General features: G+C 34.7%; 1 protein-coding gene across 1 annotated transcript in view; it reads right to left on the bottom strand.

The window, feature by feature from the left end:
• The window catches only part of LOC107663124 (kelch-like protein 29), a 133,933-nt gene extending 125,193 nt beyond the window's left edge, over window positions 1-8,740 (bottom strand). The window contains exon 1 of the mRNA XM_016453284.1: window positions 8,684-8,740. The gene's annotated coding sequence lies outside the window, so the exon portion shown is untranslated. The remainder of the gene's footprint in view (window positions 1-8,683) is intronic.
• Between the last annotated feature and the right edge of the window lie 424 nt (window positions 8,741-9,164).

The following is a 9,164-nucleotide window of genomic DNA, read 5'->3' on the forward strand; positions in this document are numbered from 1 at the left end:
CAATAATTATTGATACCGAACGATATGAAACATTATATCATTGATACATTTTTTAGCTATATCGCCCAGCCCTACATTGAATTGATGTTTTATGTTGTGATTCATCTCAGAGCTACTGGTCAATAGTTTGGAATCATTTAGATGTTTTAATGTATTAAAAGAAGTCTCTTCTGCTCACCAAGGCTGCATTTATTTGATTAAAAATCCAGAAAAACACTAATATTGTGAAATATTATTACAATTTAAAATAACTCTTCTCTATGTGAATATATTTCACATTTATTCCTGTGATCAAAGCTGAATTTTCAGCATCATTACTCCAGTCTTAGGTGTCACATGCTTAAACGTTTCAAAAACACGACACGAATTTGTTAAGGTTTATTTCATTTCACTGCATCCCATATGTTTTTAAACGCAATCTGTGTGAACGGCGATTTGGCTCTGTATTAAGCAATGCATAAATACATGATGCTGTTTTGTTCATAATTCATGCAGTTTACAAAATTATATTTAATATATATATATTAATTTAGACGTTATGCATGTTTTTAATAGACAGTTATTTGCATTGACAATTTAAGCTGCATTTATTTGATTAAAAATCCAGAAAAACACTAATATTGTGAAATATTATTACAATTTAAAATAACTCTTCTCTATGTGAATATATTTCACATTTATTCCTGTGATCAAAGCTGAATTTTCAGCATCATTACTCCAGTCTTAGGTGTCACATGATCCTTCAGAAATCACTCTAAATTTTTGAACAGTTCTTCTTATTATAAATGTTGGAAACCACCTCTCTGCTTAATATTTTTGTGGAAACTGGATTGCTGGTCTTTGTCTGAATACCTCTCAGTTTAGGGTTAGGGTTAGGGTTATTAAACCCTAAACCTAACCCTATGCCTCTAAAACCAGCCAGAAATTTACTGTACATATACTCCACATGACAAACTAATGCCTAAAAAGACACTCTTTTCTACCACTCACACGAGTGTCAGCGTCTGTTTGTATGTTTTGTGATAGCTGAAAAATCCTACACACCCTCTAAGCTATTTGGTTTCCCAGCATGCTCAGCACATCTTCTTTTGAAGTTTGAGTTCTTCTCAACCACAGTGACTTTCTGATGTTGAGATCCAGTTTCGTCACTTTGACAACAGAGAAACTCATAAAACGTGTGCAAACACTCACTGATGCTGGAGGAGGAAACATGAGATTTTAGGAACAGAGTCTGTTATGCGATGGGTGACATTATTATATCTTGTTTAGGTGCTAAATATCTTACACATACTGCAAAAGGTTAAATAAATGCATGATCACATAAATACTGGGCAGTGTCACTTTTCATTCAATTGCTACTCTTATAGTCAAACCATAAACCCAATAACGTTTAACTCAAAATTGAGTCGTCACTCTTTATTAACTTCATCAGTTTGCATATTTCTTTTAAGTCTGACTTGATTACATACACACAGAGTAATGTCACACCAGTCTCATATTAGTCTGGTGTGGTTTTAATGCTGAAAGATGTAGGAAACATTCATTCGAACTGAACGCAGACGGCAGAAGTTTTAAGCACACAATCCAGAACAGTCGTACTAGTTTAAGACTGAAAATGCTGCTAAAAAACCTTACGATCATCAAAGTAGCGTCAGTTTGCAGTGACATCTGAGATCTCTATATGACCAGAAACACACGTCTATTCCAAGATCTACTGAAACGATGCCAGTCCTCCAGCTGCGCTGCCACGGGCGTTTAACCCCATGGGTGGAAACCAGAGACGACAGGACGGAGCTGTCTCACTGCATTCCCATCTAACCACCCATAACACACCTTCACCTCCATCTAACTGCATCCAACATCTCATTCTCATGTGATTTTAATACGAGCTGACTTTATATTAGTCCAGTCAAAAAGTAAATGTCACTGGAAATATTCCTCAGCTAATATTGGAGATGGACTCGTTTGAATTTATGGAGATGAGTTTTCAATATGCAATGTATTTTGCATTTTTAAAAATGCAATCTATTAATTTAATGCTCAATTGTAATGACACTTTCAAAATTGAACCTTTCAGGTGTGTGCTTTTGAGTGCTGGGCAATATTTAATTATACACTCTAAAAAATGCTGGGTTAAATACAACCCAGTGCTGGGTAAAATAGGGACAAACCCAGCAATTGTAATTAAATATAAATATTATATTCAAATATAATTAATTATTTATATAATTAATGACTATATAATGTAATAAATTATATTTATTAATCACAAAACATTAAAGATGATTGCACTGGCGATATAAATTAAACAGCACTGTGATGCTTTTAATGCACATTTTATCTGGCCAATAAACTGTCATAGATTAATTTACAATCATTTTCTTAATTCTTAAATAGACTTACTGTAATTTATGCCTTGAATCAAATATTTTAATCTACTTGAAATGAGGGTTTTTCTAAATCAGGGTTTTCCAAAATGGGATTCAGTGTTTAATAAGTAATTAATTTAATATGTGAACAGCTAATAATAAAATCATAAAAATGAAAATGAAAAATAAATCAATCAAAAAATCTAAAACTCTGAAATGCAAATATGAAAAATATTTATAACAAATATTCAATATTTTATTTGTGACCATTAACCGATATCAAAGATATCAAACATGCAAAAGTGTTGTTAATTATTAAAACATGAATTTAAAATCTCAGGTGGACTTAAAGTAAATATTTTAAGTCAAAAAGGCTCATATAATCAAAAATGTTTGAGAATTCCTGCTTTACATTCAATGGTCCCTTGAGTTACATAGAAGCTGGAAAATAGATTTTTTTTTTTTTTTTTACTATAAACACCCAGCCTCAAAGCAACACAAGTGCTTTTAAAAACAATCTCTCATTCCACTGTGTCAAAAGCAGAGAGTCAGAGTGAGAATGCTTCCAAGCACTTAAACAGGGAGCCGATTTTCCAAACCATTTTAAATATTTCATTAGGAATTCATGTTGCTTCATGCATGGTTAGCGGCCTCGACTCGCAGAGAGGTCAGACAGAGTGCAGCGCACCGACAGGTTATGAGCCCAGTTCACTGACGGGGCACTTCACGCTCACCGCTGTAACCCTTTCACCACCGACAACCAGCACATATTGAATGCTTTTCTGGAATAAAGAATATACTTGCAGTTAATTAAACATCGAATCCTGGCAGAGGTGTTAAATATGACATTAAACGTTGAATCAAAAGTCACTCATGTTGTGCAAGACCGAACAGTGCTCTTTAGCCAAGACTATATTCATAGTTGCATTTGCAACATAACATGAATGTTATGCATGCATCTGCATGGATTCTCACACAGAACAATGAATCTGTCAGACCTGGATATGCACGACTCGCCGTCCAGATGGGTGACCATGAGCACAGATGTGCTTCGTGATATAAACTCATGCAACTGCATCAGAATCTGAGCCTCTGTTTACATACAAAAACTCTAATGAGCAAAACCTACCAACAATCTGAACATTTTTAGCAAAAGTGTGAAAAAAAATGTAAAACATACAGATCATTTAGGCACATTTAATGGCAATGGTTTATAAAACTAATCTCATATTTCTATAGTAAAAAAAAAATAAATCATTTACCTCTACCACACTGAAATGAATGGCTCAGAAATTCTAGTAAATTTCACAAATAATCACAAAGAAATGGCAAGTGACGGTGAATTAAATATGAAATTTTGAAGTAGACTGAAAGAGTATTTTCTTGTAAAACCTACTCCAATAATCTTTGTTTTACTTACAACTTTGAAAATGTCTTACAGTGCATGCATTATGAAAGCAATATTAAAATATAAACCTTTTGCATAAAATGAACCTCATTACTAAATTTAAACAATTCTGGAAAAAAAATGATGGGTCATTTTTAGGTATGTTTAAGGCAACACTATGAAACAAAGGAAAGAATGGATGTATATATCATAGGTGTTCGTTTATTAATTCATTTCTTCCACTGATGTCAGAATATCAATGCAAGTAAAGAATTTTATAAGACTACATATCAATAACTTAAACAATCTTAACTGCTACATGACCAAATCAAATAAAACTGGCTCCTATATAGCTTAACCTTTCAAATGTACACTGCGAAGGTCTACAGTTAAATAATAAATCTAACTATAATATTCTCTACAGTGGCTGCATCCGTATCCACAGTCACATATTGCTGCTTCCAAACAAACACATTTACACAATTACTCACAGCAAACAAACCATTCAAGCTTTGTTTTCAAATGAAGTTTACTCACTAGCAAATGTGAGTCATGTTTTTGATGGATGAAAAAAAAACTAGCATTTCTGAAAATGTGTGTCCTTCTTCACATGATGCACCAGGCCAGAAAAAGGCTTTTTACTGCATCATGCATCTACAAAGTAAATAAAGATTCATCAACAGATGAATATCAGTGGATCACTGCATTTGTTTATTTCACTTATTAAACATCAAACCGAGTGGTTTGGTCTGTTGTGGCCAAATATTCAGACAAATTAAATTAATCCGCATGCTGCACAAGATCTGTAAGTAAATTGGCTCTGCAAGCAAACTTAAGTCCTTCGTTTTCAGATGAGTAAACAAAAGCACAAGCGCCACCATCGATTTTCATTCACAACTGGCCTATTTAACGCAACGCTGCAGCCATGCACACAGACGCTGGTCTGTTCAGCACAATGCTGTAAACAAAATAGTGCAAAGTCTGCCTTGAAATAAGGGAATAGATTAATCAAAAATGATTCGGTCATCGTGTGTTCATTCTAAACCTGCAGGACTTTCTTTCTCCTGTGGAATATTTTTCAAAGAAGTTCAAAAGTGTCATAAAAGTAGTGCACTTTGTTTCTTTGTTTTCTCACGTTAAAAGTATTATGGACTAGATCTATGATACTTTTGCATCTCTTTCCTTTTAAGTTTGAAAGCCTCAGACGGAGTCATTTTGTTTTCAAAGAAAAAAGAAATTCAAACTGGTTTGGAACAACATGATGGTGAGCAAATGACATAATTTTGTATTTCTGCACAAACTACGACAACGAATGCAGGAAACAGTACCTTGAGCGAGGTACTTTCTATTCAATCTTCTGAGGAATAAAGTTAGACACCGCTCTTTCCACAAAGGCCATCTTGTAAGGAGCGCACACGACCCAGTTCTAGAAGGGTGCTTCAATAACATTAGCAAAAGCAATTAACCTTTAGCCGGCAGCTCCTTAAAGTGAACAGGGTGCAAATGTTACTTTATTCACACTGATTACATATACTATAATAGACAAGCATCTGAGATACTTACCTAGAACGGATGGAAACCCACGTATAAACTCTTTGAGACAAACGTGGCCTTACCACCTTTGTTTTCTGATAGAAAAAACACTCCTCGTTCTCAAAGATGACTACTTGGGGGGAAAAAATTATAATAATAAACCAGTCTAAGGTGGTTTATGCTGGTCAAGCTGATGTTTAGCTGGTCTAACCCCATCTAAATCCAGCAAAACAGACCCGTTTGGCCAGTCTGGGAGACCAGACAATCACTTTAGGTTAGTTTAAGCTATTTTTCAGCAGGGCTACTAGATTACATGTAAATATAACTTTTTGTTCCCTTGTAAAATCGCTTATTTTTCCCAATTCTGAAGCAAACTGAAACATCTATGACCATAATAATGTATTATCTAATATATAAATGACTGTTTTACTTTGTGGTGCTGTTCACTTTGTAAATACAATAATTCTGCATTGACTTTAAGGCAGCATCATGTTCTTTCATCGTTCAGTTTCAATTCCAATGAAACAGCAGAACCAGATAATCAAGCTCCGCAGGTTTGCCTGAAAATTACAGGAGGCCTGCAACTCAGCGGGAAAGATTTCCAGGAGCTGGATTGGGCACGTCTAATCTGAAAAAAAAAAAACATCCACTTCACGGTGATTCGTATTTTCTGAGTGTAAAAGAACAGCTTGCATGCTGATGTGATTTTAGCATTTCAAAAAATACTGGCCATCTCAGGAGATGAACGAGGTTACTGGAGGTTAAATAGGAGATTTCCTCTGTTAAACCTCAATCAACGTACAAGCTCTTTAAAAACTGAAACAACTGAATATTGATAAAGACATTAGATAATCAAACCCAGTTCTTAACAAAACCACTGAGATGATAATTGCAGGAAATGTTAAGATTCAAGTAAAAATAGATTTGATTTTAGATGTTTCAAATCACCCCAAAACCTAGATGATGTAAGAACCCTCATAATAGAGAAGACATGAAATAGAAACTGGATATCAATATTAATTAATTTTACCATTAACACCTAATTAATTTGCGATAGTATCATAATTAGCATATGAATGAAGTGTTTTAGCACAGTGATTCATAACCTTGGCCTGGTAACTCAAGGATCCTGGGTTCAAATCTCATAAAGGCTCAAACAATCAACTGAGAATTGAGCAACATTTGCTCATTGGAAAAATGTGCTGTCATCTACATTTTGAATAACTGCAAAAACATACCTATAATTACAATTCACAACAGTTTCCTGCTGATATAAACTCTAGTAGCAGTAAAACACCAATAGCTTTTATTCTTTTTCACAAAAATTATAATTACAGTGGCAGAATATTTATTAATAAAGAGTTATTTTCATGCATAATACTATGTTATGACTAGTGGTCGACCGATATTGTTTTTTTTGACAGCCGATGCCGATATCTTGCAAACCAGGGTGGCCGATGGCCGATATAAAGCAGATATAATTTGATTTATTTTAATTGATATTTAAGAAATTTTAAATAATTTGAAAATGGATTAAAAAATTATTATGTTAAATAAACATACTTATACTTTAGATGACAAAGTATATCACAAATAAATAAATATTTAATAAAAATATAATTAAAAAGGAAGTAAACACTGTAACCAACAAGGCACTCAGTATTCTGGGAAGTTTGTGTGCATTGGGAATCATATTTTTTCAAATAAAGCCAAGGTAATACTCATTTTACATACAGCACACAGTGGAAATGACATGAATATGGCAGTGGGCAAATGCATACAGCACAGCTTAATTTGAAATCACTAGTTTAAAGTTTGTCGATCGCGCGTCTCAGTGAAGCTGAACTCTCCTCCTGTCCGCGTTCAATTCACACGGATCGACCGCCACCCAGAGAACATGCGATCACGCAGGATACAAATGCACACTTCACAAGATCACACAGCTGGATCTGACTAAGTTTGCAAGGTTTGTGAAATTAAATGCTCATTAGTCATTCAAAGATTTGTTTAAATTATATAAATTCATATTTGCTGAATGCTGACGGCAAACAAGAAAGTATTATAATGTTTGCCTTTCTATTACTAATAATATAAAAGCAATCGTTATAATACTTTTTGTATACATTTTAATTCCTTTGTTTAACCGTTCTATTTGATTAGTAGACCGTATTAGACATCTATCCTAGACCATATTAGACATCTATCCATATTAGACAGAACAACAGCGAACAAGAGGGAGAATGTGAACACTGTGTGCTCAGGCACTGCCATTCTCAGCGCCGTCAAAATAAAAGTCCCGCCACGAACGCATCGGCCAATGCCGATATTTGAAAAATGCCAAATATCGGCCGATATATCGGCATTGGCGACCACTAGTTATGACCTCAAAATGCTTTTTTCATAGTGCATGATTTGTGGACTAATACATTTTGATGTTTGCATCACATAACTAGCTCTAGATGTTTGGCTGTTCTGACATAGGCCTAGTAAACTTGCTTGTAAGCTCACCTGGTACAGCATTGCAATTGCAATGTTGAGCATTTAAAGTCACAAAAAAAAGAGCACAAAGACTTGAAGCAAAATGAAATTGCATTGTTATTTCAGCAGATACTGTTCATCTGTTTCAGATAAAACTGAACATGCTTTTAGCACCGCTCATTTGACATCTGGGTCTCAAAACATGCAAGAAGCAATGCAATATCATTTAGCAGAAATGTCGTCACATGCACATATTTCCAATGAGCCTTTTCCCAATTAGAATAAACACTTGCAAAGTAAATCAGCCACTGGATTATGCAAATTAGGGTCTTATGTGGTTATTTGATACATTAACTACTTATTCATTCGATTTCTAACAAAAAATAACTATATTGAGACTCCACTAACAATACAAAATTACTCACACCGTGATAAACATGCATTAATATTGTATTAGAATTCATAATGTTGTAGTGACAAACTAATTTTCCGAATCCGATTCGCTGCTGACATTGCAGATCTCACGCTTTTCCATGCAATGCAACTTGGGTTTTCCCTTTAATCTCCATCTATAAATCCTGACATGCGCCAATTAAGTTGTCTGGATGTAAGAGGCAAAAGAACAGGCTCCTCTGAGACCGTCACACAGCGGGGATCCAAGCGTGAGATCTCAGCCACAACACCATCCTCAAAGAACCACATCCATCATCTTCATAAAGGCCTCGAGAGCACAAACCACATCCACAACATATTCAAGGAATGTTCCGGGTTTAATACAACTTAAACTGTGTGGACAACATCTGCAGAAAATACATCTGCTGTCTCTGTTTGATTTCTAATCATAATAATCTTCAACATTAAATCACTAAAGCACTGATACAGGACAAATGTCTTGCTCAATTTCAAAACTACTCACCACACAGCGTCTCTGATCGATGCACATCATATAGGACAGTCGTGCGCTTTTCTCCTCTAAATCACACGCCACCTGTTAAAGAAATGAGAAACGTCCATCATGAATAAGTCATTAATCAGATTATTTTAGAGAGCGCTGCTCAGAGGACACAGGGACACTTAACACGGTTTTCAATGTCAAGTCAGCATGAACCTGTTTTTAACGACCTCTCAAAGACAATAAATCAGTTCTGTAGCCATAAATGATTTCCAGAGCAGCAGCATCAACTGTTATTAACACAGAAGAATAACAGTGCATAGAAACACATGAAACCTTTATGAAAGAAGCCATTACTGAAAAACATCAAAACAAAAGACAAATACCATTTTTATATGACCCCCACAATTACCACCAAAATGTACATGTTATAAATTATAAATAAAAATTATATATGACCCTGGACCACAAAACCAGTCATAAGGGTACATTTTTTGAAATTGAG

The sequence above is a fragment of the Sinocyclocheilus anshuiensis genome, unplaced genomic scaffold, assembly GCF_001515605.1.
Source record: "Sinocyclocheilus anshuiensis isolate Anshui unplaced genomic scaffold, SAMN03320099.WGS_v1.1 scaffold767, whole genome shotgun sequence".
NCBI classification, from domain to species: Eukaryota; Metazoa; Chordata; class Actinopteri; order Cypriniformes; family Cyprinidae; genus Sinocyclocheilus; species Sinocyclocheilus anshuiensis.